This window comes from Rousettus aegyptiacus, unplaced genomic scaffold, assembly GCF_014176215.1.
Source record: "Rousettus aegyptiacus isolate mRouAeg1 unplaced genomic scaffold, mRouAeg1.p scaffold_m13_p_6, whole genome shotgun sequence".
Taxonomy (NCBI): domain Eukaryota; kingdom Metazoa; phylum Chordata; class Mammalia; order Chiroptera; family Pteropodidae; genus Rousettus; species Rousettus aegyptiacus.
In genome coordinates, this window is record NW_023416309.1 from 52,803,864 (window position 1) to 52,826,554 (window position 22,691).

General features: G+C 51.0%; 1 protein-coding gene across 3 annotated transcripts in view; it reads left to right on the top strand.

The window, feature by feature from the left end:
- The window catches only part of GRK5 (G protein-coupled receptor kinase 5), a 179,496-nt gene that overhangs the window by 88,659 nt on the left and 68,146 nt on the right, over positions 1-22,691 (top strand). Inside the window, exon 2 of one of the 3 annotated variants that reach the window (XM_036223312.1) lies at positions 1,473-1,648. The exons of the other annotated variants lie outside the window; for them this stretch is intronic. The gene's annotated coding sequence lies outside the window, so the exon portion shown is untranslated. The remainder of the gene's footprint in view (positions 1-1,472; positions 1,649-22,691) is intronic. 3 annotated transcript variants of the gene reach the window in all.

Consider the following 22,691-nt stretch of genomic DNA (forward strand, 5'->3'; position numbering starts at 1 on the left):
GGAACGTGAGACCACTCGTGACTATTTAGCTTTTCTAAATGGCTTCTCCATGTGGCCTGGCCTCTTGCAGTTTCCCAGATCAGGTGGGTCCTACCAGGCTGGCCTCCTAGGCGTGCTCAGTCCTGGCTCTGGGGCCCACCCTCCAGATTCTTCGGTGGCACTGTGACAGCAGGCGACAGTTGTTCGCTCTGTGTGTCCTATGTGCCCAGCACGGAGGAGGAGCTTGCTCGATTGGTGTTTATGAGCTGAGTGGCAGCCACTTGCACCTCCTGGAGGCTGGTGTGAGCAGGCGGAGACGGCAGGGTGCTGAAGGAGGGGAGAGGTCCTCAAACCCACCTCCCACCCTTAAAATCGCAGGTTGGAATCCTTCTGGCATTTGTGGGGTGGAGTGAAACTGGCCTGAGGGAGCGAGGCCATGGGTCCAGACAGACCTGGGTTCTAACTGCAGCCTTTTTGCCAGTCATTCAACAAACTGCCCCGTCTTGCCAAACTTCATTTTCTCCAGCTAAGCAGTGATCATGAACTCAGTCCAGTGAGACCACGTGTGTAAAGGGCTGCTGGAGCCCCCTCGGGAGCCTGGGACCCACTGCCCTCAGCTCCTCAGCTTTCTTTTTGGAATGCCCGACAGCCCCCACCCTGCTGAGCTACTCCTGTGCTGGGGGCTTGCGTGCCATGTTCACTGTTAATGCTAGAGACACACAGGCAGGTGGGCCTTTGTCCTGGGGCTGGGAGAGAGCAGATGGTCATGCCACTGGCAGCTCTTAGTGGCCTTCAAAGAGGGGAGGGAAGGAGGAGCCCCTCTGGAGTTTGTTGGTTGACTCCCAGGGGCATTTTCTTAATGCTAATTTAGGCTTAGATTGAGTATGAGTGTGGTGGGGAGGCAGGAACCTCAGTTGCCATGGTCACCGCAGACCCTAGTGAGCCAAGCTCTCTCTTTAGCCTCTTCATCCAAGAGCAGTGAGCTCACTGGCTACCAGAATGTCTTTCCTGGAGGCAGAGCCCGGCTTTTCCTCAGCAGGCCCAAGAGGATGGCTCCTACTCAGCCTCAGGGCCAAGGGGCTGCTGACCCAAGACACTGTTCTGAAGTGCCAATTTAGAGGAGGGAGCTTGCGGGGAGCTGTGCCACGGTGGGGTGGCTGGGCGAGGGCCGGGCTCGTCTGGGAGGGGCCTTGCCTGCGAAGCCCGCTCCTGGGAGAAGCTGTGTGCGTCTCTGCCTTGGGGCGAACTGCCCGCAGGTGGCAGGGCCAGAAATGCCCTGTAAGGCCCAGCCGGGCCTGATGGCCACTTCCTCAGAATCCGAATGCGCTCCCGGCCAGGGTCTTGGGAGCGTCCTGTCCCCTCCTGTGGGAGCACCCCTCCGTAGCTACTGTCGCATGTCTGTTTGCCCCTCAAGTGTGAAAGCCTCTCTGGGAAGAAGCTTTTAAAATTCCCGCCTGGTGCCTGGTGCCTGGCGCCTGGTGCCCGGCTTACAGGAGGCTCACGACAGATGGTGGTCGGATGCATGCGAGAAGGAAAGGATGAATGAAGACGTGTGAGTGAGTGAACACTGAGCTTACACAGTGTTTCAAGTAAGCGGAAGAGCGGCGAGAGTAACGGCAAGAGCATTCGCGCAACTGCCGTCGGGTTAAAGAAATCTCAATACTTTGCGGTACGTGTTTCTTGAAAATATGAAACGTGAAAATATAAGCTATGGGACTTCTGGTTCTAGACAAGATGAAGCAGGCACATTGTCCCCTATCCATCTCCCCGAGGACAGTCAGAGGCTCTGGCTGCCCTGCATAGCACAAGTGCGAGGAGGTTCTGGGGGCGGAGGGAGGGGCGCAGGCTGGCTGGAGACCCGGGGAGTGAGGGGCGACCCGCCAGGGGGCCTGGGTTTTCTTTCTCACCTCCCTTTATTTCCCAGGGACCGGGTGCTGGAGAAACTCATGACCTGGGAGAGCCACTAGGTGCAGACAAGAAAGACCCCTTCCCCACCCCGCCCCTCCACCCCTGCAAAAAATAATAATAGCAATAATAATAATAACAACAATAATAACAATAACAAAATAATAATAATAATAATAATAATAATAATAATAATAATAAAAGCAAGCGTGTTCTCTCTGGCCAAAGGCAGCTGAGCTGGACTGGGACGCTGGCGGCTCCGGAGCTGTCACACTCCTGCTGCGGTTCACACCGGCACCGCCGAGACCCGCCTTTCTGTCTTTCCTCTCACTCAACCAAGACGCGGATTCAAAGATCCGGGGCTCCCTCCTCCTCCTCCCTGGCTCACAGGCTCTGATACTTGGTTCTGACACTCAGCCCTGCTGAGGCCCGGCGCGCCCCCAGACTCTCAGCACCCCGTACCCTAGCCCCGCCCCCCAAGAGGCTTCCGCGCACTGCATTGCGCCAGTGGCCCCGCAAATGTCCCTCACCTTCCCGTCGGCCCGGCCCTGCCGTCTTCACTTCCGGTTTGGGGGACCGGGGAGCACCGGGTTTGCCTTTGAGCTCTTCTTTGTCCCTGGACCCCTTGGCCAGGCCCACTCCCCTGGGGGGGTGTGAGACACGTGCGTGCCGGCGTGTGAAAATGAATTCTTCTGTTCTCCTAGGTCCTAGAGGGCCTTGAAAAGAGTCTGTGTGCGCGCGTGCCGTGTGGGGGCAGCGGGGAAAACAGGAAGGCCGGCGCAAACCGGGGGGCTGCAGCTCGCCGCGGGCCCCAGCGCTTGGGCCTTGCGGCCTGTTTACAGTCTGTCGCCCTGGTGTTTGCCCAGCCTCTGCTGGGGTGCTGTTGGAAGGCTTTCCTAAATAAAAATCTCATTGCTTTTCTGGACCAAGACACAAACCAAACAGTGGCAAATGCCGCATTTATTTTTCTTGCGGACACATGAGCTCACTTTCTGAAGCTTTTTGGGAGGATGTCCCAGGACGGGATTCAGGCCAAGGCAACAGGGCCTCTCTGGGCCCAGAGGACAGCATGGGGTGGTGCGGTGAGAAGGCTCTGATCAGAGGGAAGGGCAGAGCCCACGAGGACCCAGGGACACTGGCCCCTCTGGACGTCCCAGAACAGTGGTCAGTTAAAGCCACACCTTCTCTTGCCCTCAGCACTGCCTTGCACGACCACAGGCCATATCCTCCCAGCAGCCTGGGTGACTTGGAAAAGTGAAAACTGACCCCTGCGAATCTCCTGCAGAAGCCGCTAGGACAGTTCTCCATCCTACTTGGAATAAAACCCACATCCCTTGCTGTGGCTGATGAGCACTGTGGCCATTAGGTGAAGCCCTAGAGACTCCTTCTTAGAATAATGCTTTCATGTATATAAAATAAAATGCACGGGGTTACACAGGAAACCAATTATTTTCACTTATTAGATGACAGTTATTTGACACTTTAAAATGTTATGATATTGAAGTATATGGGCTTCCTTGTTGATACTTTAAATAACAAGGCCGAATAGCTACTGCGACTTTAGACGTGTGATGAGCGCGAGTGCTATTTCCAGATGTCTGTAGTAGCAACGGCGACTTCCACTGTCGGCTGCTGACGTTGTGTGAGTGTCTGTGACGCTCGTGGCTGAAGGAAGTGGTCATTCTCACTTAGAGGCTGGTGAAAAGAGCGACCGCGCTTTCTCCATCCAGGTCCACGGGCCCCCTAAATCCCGTCCGTGGTCCTCCGTGCCACGCCCCACCTGCCCCGCCCCGCCGAGCCGGCCTGCCCTGTGTCCCTGACCACGAGCCCCACACCCCGCGCTTGTCTCTAGTCTGGAGCTTTTGCAACTGCCATTCACCCCTCCTGGATTGCTCTTCCCCACAAATTTTCCAGGGACCTTGAGGTCTCTCTGCTCAGATTTCCTCCTCCATAGAGATGCCTTCCTAACCAGCCTCTAGAGAGGAACCATAATGTCCCTGGAATCGCTGTCTTTCATACAGTGATGTTTATTAATGTTCTTTGCCTGGAACTCCATCCGAAGTAATCTTTCGTGTAGTTGTTGACTGTGTATTTTCTGTCCCCACCACTAGCCTGGATATCACGTGGCAGTAGTGACTATGTCTTGTCTGGTTCACCAATAGGACCATGCCTGGGGCTCGTTAAATATTGGACGAATAAAGGAATGAATGAGGAGAAATATCGGACATTAGGGGCCTTTAAAACAATTTTGCAACATGTGCTTATCATATCCAAATTTAATTTTATCCAGTGGTTTAAACCCGAAGTCATAAAAGTTTAGACTTAGGAGGTGCCTTGGAAAGCATCTACTTTGATACCCCTCCCCTCAGTCCTTCCTAGGTAGATGAGGAAGCTTAGCACCATTACAAGGCTCGGGCCACAACCCGGTGGCTCCTGGCCCAGGTCACTTTCCCGTAAGGCTATAGTTTGAGTAATTCTCACAGTGATGTTAGGCTGCCCCAGAATCCTCAGTATAAGACACTGTAGGGCATCTTGTCCAACTACCCATTTCAGACCCGAGTAAACGGGCTCCAGGAGGAGAAGTGACCTGCCCAGGACTTCCGGGCCCCTGGTCCCAAGCTACAGCTTTTCATCCCCTGATATCATATTGACTCCTGAACAGCCCCCACTGTTAATCAAAGCAGAGACTCATCAGGCACAGACGTGTCTGTCTGTTTCTCTTTTTATTTTAACTCGTAAGTGTGGGCTGTATGTTCATTTGTTTATCCGACAAGTGTTTATTGAGCGCTTACTCTGTGCCACCCATTAGGGGGATGGATCCGATTCCTCCTCCCCCGGAGCTCACGCATGGCTTTGCCCAGGAGACTGAGAGACATAAAGCAGTGATAACAAATTGAGACAGTTCTGTGATTGGAGGAGCAGGTCGCTGAGCTGGAGAAAAGTGTCGGGGGGTCCACCCCCATCACGAACATCCGTGGAGGAGGTAGCATCACTCTGAGCCCCTAGCGCATCTCCTCGTGTGAGCTCCTCGAGGGCGTGGACTTCCCGTCCGTCTCAGAACCCCGCTTGCTGACACAGTGAGTGGATTGGGTGGTAGAAGGAAGGATGGATAAAGTGGCCGAATGGATGTTCTCTCCTTCCCAGCCCGGACGCTGCGATGGGCAGCAACGAGTATTAAGACAAATTTCTTGCCTCACACATCTACTTCCAGCGTGAGCCCCAGACATGAGTAACTGACCTTAGACAGTCCAGGAGGAGGGCAGACAGACCGTGAGAGGAAGAAGCCGTTCTCTAATGGCTGTTTGACGAAACGTCAAATAATGACATCATTAGTTAATAAACTAATTGTTCACATAAGATAATTAGAGGACCCAAATCAAAGCAAATTCCCAGAATGTGCAAAGCTTGGAAGGCCAGAACGTCATTGTGAAGATAAAAGATTGTTGAGGTCTGCAAATATTTCTCAGTGACGCAGAAAGTTCTGTCGGGGAAAAGTGTGGCATTTTTATTTATTTAGCTCCGCCTCATTGCGTACTTTATTCTTTCATTAAAAAAAAAAAAGTATGAGGGGGCTTGAGTGAAAGAGTTGATTATTCCCCTATTTGGCAATATTTCTGTAGGAACCGTCCAAAAGCTATATAATAAATCAGGCCCCCTCCCCACCCCTCAGTGTGACTGACGTTTGTGAGAAGGCTGCTCACAGAACGTAGCTGTGGTGGTGCCCTGTGCCCTCATGACCGACCCATGAGGCGGGGAGATGTCGTCTGCCTGGTGGGAGAGCTTCTGGCCAAAGCCTTAACTCTTTGCAGGAGCAGAAGCTCTAGGCTGTGGGGGACTCCTGGAAGAAAAATGTAGAATCTTAAAGAAAAGAACCCCAAGCACCGTAATATCGTGAGGTATGCCTGGAACTAGCCTAGTACTTGATAATTCACTCCCTAACCTCTGGGCATGTTCTTTAACAAGAAATCGGCCTGCGAAGATTGGTTGAGCCCCTACTATGTGCTAGGCATTGTTGCAGGCACAACAGTTATACCATGGGACATAGGAGCAGTGCAGTCTTGTGGAAGGACCTCCTTTGTCACTCACTGGCACCAGGGTTTAATGGTGGCTCTTCTGCTCCCAGCTGAGTGACATTGGGCAACTTGTCTAATTTCCCTGGGTTGCTAGAGGCTTGAGGACTTCAGAGTTTCCCAGAGGAGCTGACTTGGCCACAGGTGATGAACAGAACTAGATGTGTCTGTGCTAACATCACGTAGGGTCCAGTGCCCCAGGAACCCCCGCCTTGGGGTCATCCGGGTCCCTTTCCTAAGTCCCTGCCTCCAGTCTCTTCTTCCTGGAGGCCCACTCACATTCCTGTAGCCCTCCGGCCTCGTCCCTCCCCTCGGCCCCAGGAAGCCCACAGTGTCACACTCAGCCCCGATCTCTGGCCTGGTGAGTTTCTTTGCAAGCACACATGGTTGTTCTGGAAGGTTGCGCCCCAAAGCCCTAATGTTGGTTCCCCCTGGGGAAGGCATGGAGGTTAACTTTATTTAAAGTGTTTTGTTGTTTTTTTTCCTAAAGGAAACCGAATTGGCATGTTACTTGTATAATTAAAAGTTGAGTAAATGAAGACCGGATGTGCCGCCTGATTCCACAGTGGGGCAGTAGGGACAGTGACACCATTTCTCTCTTTCCTTATGACTTGGTGTCCCCGGATGAGTCTGTGGGCTCCGAGAGGATGGTCAGAGCCTCACCATTTTTCGCATCCCCCACAGGACTGGCCGAGGGGCCCCTGCCCGGTTCTTCGGGAATGCTGGCAGGCTGGAGCCACCCCGCGGCCTCCAGCAGGTACCTCCACCCTTTGAGAGTTTGGAGGGAAGTCGAGACCTGGATCAGCTGAGTCTGACCCTGGACCCCATCCGTGGGGTCTCCAGCCTTCTGCTAGGCTGCTCAGCTCTGCTCTCTGACCCGGAGTGGCCCCTTAATCCAGCCCACGGAGGCCTCTGCCCACAGCGTCAGTGCCCAATGAAGGGAACGGGTGGCTTGTGTTCTCACCCAGAGATGTAGCAGGGGCTGGTCTGTACCTCAAACACCTTCCCTCTCTGCTCGCACCTCATCAAAGGCTACTGGCCCCTGGGATTGCCAGGTACTCGTCAGGGCCAGGAGAGGATGCTGGGATCCTGGGTTGGGTCCCTCCCCCGTCCCCTTCAGGCCGCTAGACTAGCATGCAAGCTCTCGATCTCATCGTCAGGGAAACCAAGTCTTTCTGCAGACGTCATCGCCGTCCTTGGGGTGATAAGGGCACGTCACGTCTCTCGTTCTGCCACTTGCCATGGCCCAGTAAGGTACAGCATCTGCTTGTCCTTGGAGGGCAAGATAAATTTAGATGTGGTGGATTTAGAACATCAGGTGACCTGTTTGCAGCTGTAGCTCTCAGGAGGGAGGGGGCAGCCTGGCTTGTCTGCCCACTGTTTTCCGGGCATTAATCTCACTATTCCACCAAGCTCAGTAGCCACCTAACGACAGGGGGCCGGGTCCTCAGTGCCTGGCAGGAGCCAGGAGGCACGTGAGATGCTCAGCGATCCTAGTCGGCGAGCTTTGCATTTAGATTTGGAGACTGGCACACCGGAGGGGGTTTCGCAGACGATCTAGAGCTGGGTTTCCGAAGGCTTCTTCATGGCGGGGTGGGAGTGTGGTCCAGAGCAGGCTTCTGCCTAAGCAGGGCTTCTTTTTACCTCCTATGTTTGGGCCTCTGTGTTAAGATTTGTTCCAGGGTTCAAACCAAACTTGAAACCCACTGCTCTAGGCCAGGTCTCCCATTTTCCAAATAAGTACTCTGAGTCCCAGGGAGACAGGTGACTTGCCGAGTCTCCCTGTGATGAGACTCCAAGGCAGGCTTTCTTTCCCACGCTGTCTTAGTCTGTCATAGCAAAGTGCCACGGAATGGAGGCTTCAGCACCAGAAATACATTGTCTCAGCTCTGGAGGCCGGAGGTCGAAGGTCAGGATGTCGGCAGGAGTGGTTCCCTCTGAGGGCCGTGAGGAGCAGTCCGTTCCAGGCCTCTCTCGTAGCTTCTGGTGGTTTGCTTTATGATTCCTGTGCTCGAAGACACATCACCCTGACCTCTGCCTCCATATTCACCTGTGCGTCTGTGTCCAGATTTTCCCCTTTCACAAAGACCCCAGGCTTTTTGGGTCGGGGTCCCCCCGATGGCCTCAGACCGCCTCCGTAAAGACCCTGTTTCTGGATGAGGTTGCATTCCAGGGCACTAGGCGTTCGGACATCGATATAGCTTTTCATGGGGGGACACACACAATTCAGTCCCTGACACCCAGCTTCTCACGTGGTCCGTGGAGATCAAGTTGGAGAGGCCGGAGGATCCGATTCCCACCAGGTCTGAGCGGTCTGAGCGTAACCCCTTCCCTCCCTCCTGACCCTGGCTCAAGGTTAACCCCTGCGCGCCCAGGCTGGTTGCCCGCAGGCCTCGGGAGGTGCTTCTTCGTTCCCTCTTTTTATTGTTATTGTGGTTATTATTGTTCAAGTCATAGAAACTGGTAAATTATTTTGCTAAAGAGCATACAGAAAACGTGAAGGAAAAGCCAGCCGTAATTTTCCGACTCAGCTGCAGCCGCGCGTAAGTTTCCCGGGTCCCTTCCAGCTTTCCCCCGTGCGTGCACCTACAGTTTTCTTTCTTTTTTTCTTAATAGAACTTCAAAAATATTTTCCCAGTCATTAACATTCTCTATAAGTGTGATTCATGTTTTTCCATTTGACACATTCATCGAGTGTCAGGCACTGGGGCCACCTCAGTGACCAAAACACGAAATTCCTGTCCTCATGGGCTGCTCTTCTCCAGGTACGATTAGACCAGTGGACAGTGGGGGACCCAGCACCAGTCCAGGCCCCCCCTTTATCCCTGCCTGTGGCTCATTTATTTTCCGTGGGTAGATTCTTTCTTTAAGCCATCTTGAAAATAAATCCCTGCTCAAAGAGTCCAGCATAAGCCTGATTTTTAAAGGCTTCCTATCTATCACATGTACATACTGTACTATTTGTTTCTTTTTTTTTTCTTTTTTTCTTTTTTCTTTTTTCCTAGTTGTTGCCATTACAATTAGCATTTAGATGAACATCTTTGTGCTTCGTTGTGACATTTCGCTCTTTGGCTCCGAGGGCGAGAAAGCCCACACTGTCTTTCTGAAGGCCAGACACATTTAGCTAAACCCGACTTTGCTTCCTCTGGAATGTTCCGCCTCCCCCTCTGCATCTGCAGATGCCATTAACCTGAAATGTGCGGCCGATGGACAAAGCAAGCGAGGTGTGGTGAGCACCCTGGGCCCCGCGTGCCAGCCAAGTCCACTGCAGTCACAGCCATGAGAAAGGCCTTTTCTGTCTGGTTTAAGGCCCGTCGCTGAAAATGGGAAAAACAGGCTGGTTTATGCAGCAATGGGGACCTCAAACCAGCACAAGAGGCCACAGCTGACCCGCTACGGCCTGAGCATGACAGCGTTCTGCCCCATAAAGAGACGCTAGGACAACACTTTCAGTGGTCTCTGCCCAGACGCTATTTACGGAATTTATTTCCCGGGCTCTGTCTGCTCAGCGACACCTTGGCAACCCCGCACCCGGCGTCTGCCTCGGAGTGTTCAATACGCCTTGTTCTGAGTCCCCCGGAGCTAGCACCCAAGAGAGGGTGAGAAGGAAAAATGTGGGTAGGGTATTTGGGGCCAATATAAACTTTCCAAGTTAAAAAAAAAAAAAAAAACACACCCAACCAAAGAACAACAAAAAAATATTGTCCCCTCAAGAGCTCCTGTTGACTTCCAGCGGTGGCCCTTTCCAGCCACTGTTGGGAAGGAAAATGCAAAATCAAGAAGCGTTTTGAGTGCTGGTTTTGTTTGTTTGTTTGTTTGTTTGTTTTTCTGTTTCGAGCTCTTGCTGTCCTCGCGTCATCTTTAAAAATTATTTTTAAAATGACCTTTCAGTTCTTTTTCTCTTTATAAAAATAATATACACCCATCGATGAAATTACAAAATCATCTGGAAAGAGGGAAATAAAAGTCGTCAGTGAGGTCACTGCTGTTAACGTTTCGGTTTAGGGCCCTCTCGTAGTTCTGCTTTTAGGGAGAGAATTGCACCGCCTGTCATTCGTGTCCCTGCCCGGAAGTCAGACATCATTTGAAATGGAAATATAGCCCCAGCGTCCCCACTGACCCGGCAGGCAGAAGACCCTGGTTCTCGTGCCACCCGCTTGATTCTGTGGCCTTGGGAAAGTCACTTAGCCTTGATTTGCTCATCTTTAAAATGGGCTTCCAGTAATCCCCACCTCGATGAAATGGCCAAAGATAGAAAATGATTTGTCACATGCTCTGCAAGTGGTTGTGGCCGTTTTCAGTTCGTGGGACCTTCGGCTGGACAGATAGATGGCTGAAGTCATTTTCTTGTCTTCCTGGCGAACTGTGACCCTTTTTTCTAAAGTTGCCCTGCGTCCGATTTTCGTGACAATACCAACTCCCTCCAGCTGCCCAGAGACCTTTGGGGGTCAGTAGGTCCAGCATCATGAGCATCCATAAACCGGCACGCATCTCCTGGGCACTTAGCGCCGCTGGGCATCAGGCTACTTGGCTTCATACACAGGCTCATTGAATAATTACAAAACACTATGGGCCGGGTGCCATTTTCCCCACCCCGAATTTGTGGATGAAGATGCAGAGATTCAAATTTGTCAATTGCTCGGTTCCAAAGCCAGGCCCGAGTCGAGGCCGTGCTGGCTGGGGATGTCCACTGTGTTGGCCACGGTTTCTCCATGGCGGTGGGGGCACCATGGGGCATGTTTGGGAGGCGACGTGTGTCCCACTTCAGTGGGCTCGGTACGGCGAAGTCATGAGGAGAAGGTCCAGGAGAGCCTGGGTCAGGACAGAGATGCCATCCGTGCCTCCAGCTGAAAGGTTAGGCGTCTGACCTGCAGGGAGTGTTCACCTCTGCTAGGTCTGCAGCCACCCTCAGGGTGAGAGCAGCTTCAGGGCGATATGAGATACATTCCCTTCTCCAGGTAGTCAGCCTCTTCCTGCTGTATGCCAGGCAGAAAAGACAATGTTCTTTCTCAAGCGCCCAGCTCAGGTCTTGGAATGTACCACAAACGGCCTCGACTTCCGAGGATGACGTGCCGTGGCTCAGGTACTGCCACAGGAGGCAGGAGTGGCTAGAGCTTCTCTTACCTGCAGCGTCAGGCTGGGAGCATGTTTCCCTTCGTGACACTGGGTCACAAGTCGCCTTTCATATCATCTGTGAGGTGTCTGAGCCAACAGCTGTCCCCACTGCCCATCTGTCTCTGCCCCCTCTTTTTGCGGGGTGCTTTCTCGCTCCCCTGCTGTCTGTTCTCTCTCCCTCCTCCCCCTGCAGGGCCTTTCAGAAGGCAGATGGGCGTGAATGTCACACTGGCCATCTCTCTGCCCATGTTGTGCCCAGGCCCAGCTGAGAGATCATCTCAGGCACTTTCCAGGTAGGGCCTGCAGACCCGACCTGTCTCTACCTAGGGATCAGAACATGTGTAGGGTACAGAGGGAGCTCCCCACCCCAGCCAGCCACGAGACTCATTCCCTTGGGCTTTCGCCACCATTTGCTCCATTTGGCTGGAACGTGAAAGGACGGGTCCTCATCTGCGCTTGCCGGATAGCACGCTAACCTCTCCGCCACCCCACCCCAAAGCTGGCACCCCTCCTGGATCCCTGTTTTCCTCACTGACTTTCTCAGCCACATCAGAATTCCTGTCCCCAGTTGCTTGGATCTGCCCCCATCTCTCCACCCCATTGCCTTGACACTCGTCACCCTGCTTGGACTAGTGCAGTAGCCTCTTCCTTGGTCTTGGTTCTGGATGGTTCCTTTTTCCTTTCCGCCCATCCAATCTGACCTTCTCGTTTGCTGTTCTTAGCACTCAGAAGCTCCTTAACGTTTCTGAAAACATCCAAGTTGAGGCTCCCAGCAGATGTAAATGGCCTCTCCACTGCCCATGGGACAAAGTCCAAAACATACGGCCTGTACTTACCGAGCTGTCCTCTGCCCCTCTAAACTTGGTCTCTGACGTGCTGTATAAAGCCAGCCAGAGCGGTCCTCTTCCCTGACCCCCATCCCTGGAAGCCTCTCGTGCCCTTGGGCAGTGTCCAGCTTTTCCTAGAAGGTGTGTGATGCCCTTGCCACCTTCGCATGCCGGCCCCTCCCCCACCCAGTGCCGGCGCCTTAGTGGGAGCCGATACGGTGTCCACAAAACCTGCGAGCCAGCACGGGCCCCACCGAGAGCGGGAGGAAGGCGTGAATGCCGACAGGGCATCGCGGCGGGGGGTGGAGGAGAGGGCCTCGGGCGCTCGTCTAGGCGACCACGGCAGCTCCTGGACGCGACGTGGCTACGCTAGCCTGACGGCCCGTCCTCACGCCTCCACAGACTGAAAGGTTCTGGCATTTGCCTCGGTTATATCCTGACCATGACAGACCTGAGGTCTCCGGGACGTGTGGGCTGGAGCTGCAAGGCCGAGGCGCCTCTGCCAGCTGACAAGCTACCGGCCGACCCTCAAAATGTCATCAAAGAGGGCTGCTGGCTCCCGGGCCCTGGTGCTGTCCCTTGTCCCGTTCTCCTCCAGTGTCCACCCTTCTCTCCTGCACGAGGGAGGGCAGAGTGGTGCCCCCCGGATGACTCCCCTCTCACCACTCAGCCCCATCCGTCTGCCCCCAAGGACAGGGGCTATGTCTCAGTTCCCTGGCACCCACCCCCGGCATGGGTCATAGCAACCGCACACAGTAGGTAGGTTATGTTTGTTTACCCAGGAGCCCTGAGGCCTGGTTTTAGTTTACGCTTCGCCAGTAACCACCCCCCTGCAGCCATCTTTGTTCAACTTCTGGCAAGCCCGAGGCCGAGTTCTGTGCCCAAAGCATAGCTGTCCTTCCTCAGACGTCCTGGAGGGAGTGCGTTTTCATTCTCTGCTGCCTATTTTCTGTTCTTTGTCTCTCATCGAACAATTGAACATGTGCTTTCGTTGGAAAATGCTACGGGTCCTTTTGGGGAGTGAACAAGCAATAAACAAATAAATTAGTGCATCCGAAATGAAAAGGAGAAAAGACTCTGCTCCACCTGGGAAGCAGATGCGTCTGACCTCCGTCCCCCTCTCTGGAGAGGAGGCACATTAGCACCTGTCCTGCTGACTTCGAGGAACGTATGAGCAGAGTGTGTTTTGACAGGCCGACGTGCTGGGCAGTGCCAGGCCAGGGCCTGCCCCAGGGCTCTGGAAGATGGGGCTACTCAGGCCAGAAGATGCCGTGTGCCAACGTGGCATTGGCTGTGGAACAATCAGCCGGGAGGGGGCCAGCGTTTGCCTGGCTGGGCGCAGCTGGCCAGCTTCCCGTTTGGGAAAAATTGGCCAAGAGCTTGGCTAGACAGGCCATCAGAAAGTGCCCCAGGGGGGAACGAGACATCGTACGTCACAGCACCGGTGGCAGGCCAGCCACATGTGTTCCTTCGCTTCTCTGTCCCCGATGAAGAGACATAATAACCGAGTATTCACGGGGAACCAAGACCGTGACATTGTCCGAAGAAGGAGAGAGCTCGATGAGAGGTATAAATAGGAGTGCCGGGGGCGGCCCGATGACAGGGCGGCTCTGGAGGTCCCGGCCTCCAGCAGGAGACACAGTTTTCGAGATGCTGGCACGAGATGAGAATTGAGCAATCTCCCATCCTCCTTTCCCCAACCCCAGCCCATCATAAGAGAGCATTTGAGAGAATGAGCTCTAGGCAGAGAGGTTAAACGCGGCCCATTTGCTGTGCTCAGAGGCGAGCCCGTGTCGCCCATTTTCAGGCAAGGCCTGGCCCTCAACTCTGCCCACTGCTGCTTCCAGGGGCCAGTGCCTTAATCACAGTGGCGACCACCACGTGGCCTGCCTCGGATGGGGTGAGGGCGCAGTGCACAGGGCAGACAGGGCTGGAGGGTCGAGCCCATCCCGGCTGGATGAGCTTCTGGCCAAGCAGCAGCCGCCTCTTTCATGGGGATCCTCCGGCTCCAGCACCTTCTGCAGGCAGCTCTTCGGTCGGCTGGTCCCCAGCAGGCTGCCACCTCCACCTGTCTTATTTTTTCAGTATGCCATTTGGCCATGGAAAGGTGAGGTGGTGGGAGAAGTGAGTTACCTTCCAGTCTGAGTTGGCATGAAGTTGCCAAATTAAACATTTTATGTATGCCAAGAAACATTTTGCTTGGTTACTTCTTAACAGGCCAAGTGTACTATTTTCCATCAAAACATTTCCATCATTCAGAAAGTGTCTCTGACACAGAAGCTGGGTCCTACTGCATCCTTGTCCCAGCTCACATTTTGTTTGGGATTCGGTGTTTTCAGAATGTCACCACCTCTCGCTTTGCGTAAGGACCCACTCCCTGATGGAAATATTTTGCAGGAATGTGCTCAGCTGTCGAGGTGGTGCAAAACTCCTTTAGAGAGTTTTCTTTGTCTGGCTCAGAGAAGAACCCCTTTTCTGTAAAGTCCTGGCCACGTTTCACTGGCCAGTACGGGTCTTGCCAGGGCACCGTAAAATGGATCAAATCCCATTACAGCAAAAGCCGTTGAAGTTAAGGTTCATGGAAATGTTTGTGGAAACAATCGCAGCCTCCCCTGCTGACAGCACACTCCTTACGTGTAATTTTTGATAGAACATGCACCCGGCACAGCAGAAGTATTTGGATGGCCCTTGGAATGTACTGGAATGGAATTTGGCTGTGTTCTCTGTCCAAGTCTCTGATACGGACGGCTGTGAGAGAATGTCCTCCCGGTCATTTGGCAAATACTCAACAGTCTCCTTGTATGTCCCCGATGCTGGGCTAACCAGAGATTAGGTGCCACCTGGGTCTCGTCCTCAGGAGCCTAATCGATAGGGAATGGGAGAGGCATCTGCATTTCATTCCTAAATACATCAGAGCCACGTCAGGAGAGGCGCAGGCACACCTCTCAGTGTGCAAGATGACTTAAGGTGGTCCACGGATGAACTATAGATTTAATTATGCATTTATTTTAATATATGTCTAAAAAAGTAAGCACTAACTGCTGTGGTCATTTCCCATATGGTGTTGCTTAGATGGGCTAAGTTGGAAAAAGGTAGGAGGGTCAATTAGAATCCACGTTGAAGAAAACTATCAGATAAATACTGTAATGGCAGTAACTATTACCGGTGGGAGATTACAGTAAACAAAACCATGGCAGTGGCTCACAAATGGCTGATTCTGGAAAAGTTAAGTGCAGGTTTATTGTGTGCTCATGGGATACCATGGGCTTGGCTTTATTATCATCCAAGCCTTAGGAAATGGTAGTGTTACCATCTCAACTGACATTTGCAAACATGAAAGTGATGCTCAAGAAGGTGACATGACTTGTCCAAGGCCACATGACTTATAAATGGAAGAACTTGGGTTTGAAGCCCGGTCTGTCTGACTCCTGATCATGAACTCTTAACCACTGTGCTACATGGCAAAGTACTGCAGTCGGTCAAATAAAGAAGTAATTATTTTCTCCTTGGGGTATCATCAGGGAAGCTTCCTAGAGGAGATGGCCTTGACTGCGGGGTAGGATTTAGCAAGGAAAGTTTGGGTGGTAAGACAGAGCATATTATGAATCAGATACCCATGGCAATTGGCTGGATGGTTTGAATAAACACATTTTTTTTTTTCCTCCCATAAATGAAGTCTGGCTCTTATGCATCTTCAGGGATGCAGGCTCTGTCCATCACTCTGCTCCACAAGGTATCTCATGGTCCAAGATGGCTGATGCAGCTCCAGCCACCACATTCTTGTTTTAGGCAGGAGGAAGAAGAAAAGGGTAAACGTGCATTTCTCTCAATGACTCAGCCACCTTTAGGGAGCTTTTCTAGAAGCTGAACCTAACAGCTTATCCCCATGTCATTGGCTGTCCCTACTGTGTGCAAGGCATACAGAGTGGAGGACAAAAGTCCTGTCCTGGGGCGCTTCGGTGGAGTGAGCTGCTTCCGGCTGAGGCTGTAGAGGGGACAGCGATTGAGAGGAAAAAGCCTCCTCTGAACTGGGACTTGCTTCTGGAGCAGCCCCAATAAGCCTGGTCTGTTGGATTGTTCAGCACTTTTATTTGGTGTTTAATTGGAGTGTAGAGTTGCAGCAATTAAGCCGGCCCAGACAGCCCCTGCCCACCATCCCATTGGCCCCTCCGCGAAGATGAGAGCCACTCTCGAGGGCAGAGCAGCGCAGCTCCCCAGCCTTCCACCCTCCGGGGCCCTTAGAGCAGGAGCCGCAGGAGCAGCTTTCGCTGCAGCCCAGAGCTGAACCCTGGGCAGTGATCGCGGGCCCTGCCCGGTGCTCACGAGCCCCAAGGTGAGTGTGGGTTCTGTGCCCCTCACTGGCAAGTGTGAAGCCTGGAAACCGCATGTCGCTGCCCTCCCTCCCTCTTCGTCCCCGGCCCCCAGGCCCTGGGGGCCTGAGTTTGCTTTTCACTTCTCAGTTCTTGGGCATGCACACTGGCCGGTTGCCAGGAATAGCAAGTTTGAGGAGTTCTTTAAATTCACCAATGCTCTCTTCTGAGTTGCCGAAGTTATTCCGAGCACGCGCTCGTAGGCCGTTCGTTCATGGGGAGCCTCCTCTGCTGGGATTTGGGTTCTTTGGGGTCTGAAATATTCCCTTTTCACTTTGGGGGCACTTTCCACTTTTCGTCAGATTGTGGATAGACCATTAGGGCTAACGTGGGTGCGAGAGGTGGGACTGGCCCCCTGAACCTCCATTTTCTTGATGGGGAAGCTTTGCTGCCGCAAGTTAGGGACAGAGCTGGGGAGAGCAGACGCCCCCTGCTCTGTAATTACCTCCAAGCAAACGGTATTGTAAAGAGGCTGGAGAGATGCTTCCATACGGAGTTGGAAATCATACTGCTATTAATATGCTAATTACGGCATATTGGCGTTTACCGTGTAAGCAGGTCCTGGAGTGCTTCTCCTTGGCAACACTGTTAGACGTTCTGTTCTTGAAATAGAAAGTCCATATTACTTTTTAATGAACGCTCTAAATCCAGGCTCTCCCTGTGCGTTCAGGCACCCCCTTTCCGTGACTGTAGTAGGTCCAGCCCTGGCCTCCCAAAACGAAGGCCAGGTGGGGCGGGGTGAGAAGGAACTGACGCATTTCGGAAAGCAGACAGACAGGTGTCGGCGCGCCGGGGCCGCAGTCCCTGGCCAGTTACCTGCTAATGTCGTTACACATCTGAAAATTATTTTTAGCCCCGGCCTCGCTCACTCCTACGACCAGCCCTACTGGCTTTATTTTTAGGTCGAATGACGATGCAGGTGCTGTTTGCAAATGTCTCTCTCTCTCCCCCCACGTCACTTTTGTCCTGGAAGTACCTGGTGCACAACAAAATGGCAGCCTGGCAGCCAAGGGCAATATAAATATTTGTTTGGGAAACCAGCAACGTGTGCCTTATTTGCTTTGAGGGTGGATCCCAGAGAGCAGGAAGCAGGACCGACCACACCCTTTAGCTTTCTGAGGAACTGGGTGGGGCAGGAGCCCTCTCCTGAACTGCAGGCTTTTTCTTTCGCTGGCCAACAGGAGAGCGAGCTTTTGTTCCACTGAAGGATCAAGATACCCGGTGAAAGACTTGGGAGTTTTCTGAAGAGGCGGCTGCGGATTCTAGAAGAACAGTACGTTAGCTAAGGTGTTTTATAAATCTGACAAATATTTAATTAAGCACCCGCTATCTACCAGACATAGATTAGGCACTAGAGAGACATTGGGGGGTGTTCTGCGGCCGAGAGCACAGTGACATCAACCAACTGCTTGCCATGCTCGCGGATCCTGTGGGTCTGGAATTCAGAGGTTGATGCAGGGACGGCTTAGTTCTGCTTCATGCTGTTCGAGGCCTCAGTGCAAGACTTGAAGACTGGAAACAGGAAGACTTTTGCGTGTCTGGCGGTTAATGCTGGTTCTCAGTGGGCCCTCACTTCCTCTCCGTGTGGCCTGGGTTTCCCCGCAGCTTGGTGGCTGGTTCCAAGGGGGAGCGTCCCACAGATGGAGAGTTAAGCAGAAGCTACATTCCTTTTGTGACCCAGCCTCCAAAGTCACAAAGCGTCTCTTTCACCATGTTTCGTTGACTGGGGTCGTGACAAGCCGGTGCCCAAACCCAAAGTGATGGAACATAGATCCCGCCTCTCAGGGGGAAGAGTGTCATGTCAGTCACATCGTATAAGGGCATATGGGATGTATGTATATTTCCTAATAAGTATAAGAGAGTCTTGGAAAAACGAGCAAGGAAGAAGAGGCTATAAAAAATGGAAAAGCAGATTTGAAAAGAGAGAGAACTTTTAAAAATGAAAATTTAATAAATGAAAGTAGAAATTCAATGGACACATTAAACAGCAGATTAGACAGTGGGTGAAAAACTTAGACAAGGGAAAGATAAGTTCAAATCAACACACTAGAATGCATCCCAGAGACAGAGGTGGAGATAATAAAAGGGGGCATGTAGGATATAGCGGAAGGTCTAATGCACATCCGATTGGGTTTTCAGAAAGAGATGATACAGAAAATAGGAAAGAGGTGATATGTTAAGAGATAATGACTGAGAATCTTTTTCTTGACATAAGTGATACATTTAATAGGTCATCAAAAGTCAGTATAACTATAGTTCATGTTTTTAAGGTGGCAGCAGCCTTCCACTTTCTTTATAATTAATCACCATTCCCCAGAGCCGTCGTAGGCCTGAGACGTAGCTGCCAGTGCATTCTCTTTCACAAACACCCTGTCCTAGTTCATCGCGGGTCATGGCCGAACAGCCGCAAGGCAATTCCACGTCGGGTATGTCAGATCTCCACCTGTCACCCGCGTTGGGCTTCCTCGTTACCTGCGGGTCAGCCCCGAGGTTCTATTTTAAGGTTTCCCTGTAACTGCAATTTCAATCAATCTGATTATGATGTCTCTGAGTGTAGATTTTTTTTCATGTTGATTGGGCTTAGGGTTTGTGGAATTTCTGGGACTTAAAGCCTGTACGAAATGTGGGAATTTTTAAATCTTTTTTTCTTACGTGTAACTTTTCCTGTACCCTCTCCTCCCTCCGGCCCACGTTCCCTGCGTGTTCAGGGACTCTCCCCGCACCTCTGTTAGTGCCTCTGAAGTCGTTGCATGGTTCCCTGCCGCTCCGCTATTCTTTAAGTCTTTTTCTCTCTGTGTTTTATTTTAAATTGTTTCTATTGCTGTGTCTTCAAAGTCACTAATCTGTTCTTCTGTAATATCTAATCTGCCATTAATCTCATTCAGTTTATTTTTTTTTCAACATAGACATTGTATTTGTAGTTTTAGATGCTCTTTCCCTCTCCCTCCAGGAAAAAAACTAATAATGCTCTGGGGCTTATTTATTTGTTTGTTTGTCTGTTTGTTTACTATTTATTTATTTATTTTTCTCTCTTTCCCTTTTTATTACGGTGACATTGGTTAATGAAATCCAGTAATTTTCAAGTATACAGTTCAACATTAAGTCATATGTATTTCGCATTGTATGTTCGCTGCCCATAGTTAGATTTCTTTCTGTCACCACGTATTTGACCTCTTTTACCTCGTCTACCTCCCCCTTTCCTCCACCCTCTGGTACCCACTAGTCTATTGTTCACATCCTTGAATGAGAATTTTGTAGCGCCTTTGACAGGTCAGAAGCCTCAGATTTAGAAAATTCAATAAATCCGAAGCTTGATAAGTAAAAATAAGCCATAATATAAATAAAATTAAATAAAAGGATACTTTGATGTAAACCTGTGTGTACCTAAGACAAAGAGATAATTTTAAAAGCATCCAGAGAGAAGAGCAAGATTTCCTATCTGGAAAAGGTGATGAGTCTTTCGGATGACTTCTCAACAACTACAGAAGCCAGAAAATGACAAAATATCTTCAATGTGCTGAGAGGAAGTAACTGTTAGCCTATAATTCTATTCCTGGTGAAAGTTCCTTTCAAGAATAAGAGCAAAATTAGAGATAGAAGATAGAAAAAGAAGAAGAAAGCCTGGATAATTTTCTACATCTTTATTTCACAACAGGATGTTCTAGAGGATTTAGTTCAGGCCAAAGAAAATATCATACAGAAGGTCTGAGGTGCCAGATGGGATGATGTGCAAAAATTTTGGTTAATATCTGGCTGTATTTAAACAAATGCTAGATGTATAAAATGATGTCTTGGTTGAGGATTTTTTTTTTAAAAAAAGATAGAACAAAATACTGGACAAACAAAACGTCTAAGCTGGGAGGAGTTCATCAGAATTAAAAAGCCTTTGAAGCTCCTTCCATCTTTTATGGAAGGAAAATAAAGATTTGATTAACTTTGAATTTGTTAAGAACAGACAGTATAACTTTGAAAGTAGTAGAACAGCAGTTTCCCAAGGTAGAACGATACCCTCAGGGTTCCATGAGACCCTTTCAGTGAGGTCAACACTGTTTTCATAATAATTCGTAATAATAATTATTTGCCCTTTTCACTCGCATTCTCTCACGAGGCTACTTGGTGTGAAGGGGTACCATCGCTCTGATGATTAACAGGATGTGTGCTTGTCTATTCCTGCGTTTCAATTTTTTTCTCGATTTTATTTTCTGATGTGGAAAATATTAATGGCTATAACTCACGCAAACTGTTAGGCAGCCCTTGATCATTTCTAAAGATGTCCGAGTCTATAAAGTTTGAGAACCACTATAATAGAGCCAGAAACAAGGATAAAAGAAACGGTGAGACTTAAAAGACAATCCTCATGCAATCGCATTTTCTGAGCTTCGAGAGCAATCAGTGCTACCTGGTTATCCTTTATTCTAAGATACCTCAAGATAGAAATGTTCAAATCTAGAGAATTTATGAAGTAAGCTACCAATATAGTCTACAGACCCGAAAACCTTCATCTGGAAGAATTTCAAGGCTGGGTCATAGGCCTCCTTGTTACAGCGACATCTCCTGTACAGCCTGGGTATTACAACCCAGCTCTTTGGGACAAAGGACTCACAAGAGTAAATGTTGCTTGTATTCAAACTAAAAAGAATGTAGAAAAGAACAAATTCCGTCAGGCAGGGTATGACACTATAATAGGCTTAGACAAAACAGAAATTCTCGGGGTACAGAGGGCAACTCAAAAAAGACAGAAGAACAATATCATCGCCTATACGCCTTTTCCTCAGTTAGATGGTACATGAATGGTCCATCAGGGAACTTGGAGAATCAAAGCAGAATCACCTTGGAGCTATGAAGAAACAAATAACTCCAAGGCTTTGCGGAATCAGAGTCTCTAGGCCAATAATTTTATTTTTTAAAAAAAACTTCTCCAGGACACATAGTCACGTTTGACAATCTCTGGTCCACTTGGCTCCGCCAAGGATGGCCGTGCCCCGCGGAGACCACGTCAGGACTGGACAGCTGAGCTTCGGGTCTCCTCAGTGCCAGGGCCTGCCCCCAGCTTTTCCGCTGGTTGCTGCTTCATTCCTCTTACCGCTGTCAATGCCCAGGTCTGGGATTCTGAACCCTAACTTTAGAACGTGTTCACCGCTCATCCCTTCTTGGTCTCTGAGGGTCCTGTCTGATGTCTGAGGTTGGGCTGGCCGGGGTCCTGTTTGCCTACCTTCCTGATGTCTTGTCAGGTCAGCCCTTTAGCCATGCCCGGATGTCTACGCCCAGCAGTGCCTAAATCCAACTTTGAACAGACTTTGGGCTTTTCTGGCTACTTCTTTTGCCTTTGACACCAGGCTGATGGAGCCCTAGGACTTTCAATGGGAACTTGCCTAGGAAAGAGAAAACTATCAAAAATAAAAAACAACAAACCAGAACCACAACCCTCTGTATGCTTCAGCAGCCAGCAGACTCAGCCCGGCCACCTCCGATCCCTTTGCTCGTGACTTTTCAATACTATCCTCAGGAGGATCTGTCGTCCCATGTGGGAACCCTGCTCAAATTGACAAAAGGAGAGACTTTGCTTTATTGTGACTTGCTCGCCTGCTTTCCCTTTTGTAGCCTTCCAGTGTCGGGCTGTCTCACGGCACCTGTATGGCGTTGTCCAAAAAAGACCCAGCCCCTGGACAGGGAGCTTCCGTGCTGGAGAACAGCATGTGGGTGAGGCCGGGCTGGGGGAGGAAAGAGTCTTAGCGACCAGCGAAGTGGAAAAGGGGCCAAACCAAGCCCGGTGCCCAGGCAAAGTGAAGTGACACCAAATGCCTCGCCCTGTCCATTGTCATAAAAGTGACCTGCAAATGTTTTTCCTTTCAAATGACAGAGCAGGACTGGGTGAGGAATAGTGATTTGACCAATGAACACGGGTGAAGTTTGTTTTTTCTCCAAAGAGAGAGCGACAAATGGGAGACAGGCTGGGCTGTGGCCTTCTGTTTGCTCTGGGCAAATCCTCTCGAGCCCCGGACTGTCTCAGCATCACAAGGAGGTGCCTTCAGAGGGTCCTCCGGCTTGTCTGCAGGTCTGTCTCCTGGGAGAGAGAGGCTGAGGCACCACGTAGGGGCAGTTTAGTGTGCCAGTTGGTATTCGGCGTCTAGGAGATGTTCGAAAAGGCCATGGCTGCCCGCAGCATGGTGGGAAATGTTCCATTCTGCTGCACACCTTGATCACTGCCTCCTGAATTCCTGCCCCTCGGGGAAGGGGGGTGGGGGAAGCATTAGAGGCTAAATCGTTGTCGGCTTGGCTGCCCTCCAAAGGCCCAAGTCCAGGTGCCAGGGAAATTCCGATAGCAATAGCAGCTCAAACTCAGCACCCCTGCTGGCCCCCATCATTTACAGCTCTGCGTGTATTTCTTTCCATGCAAGCAAAAGTCCTCCCGTTGCTTCCCCACC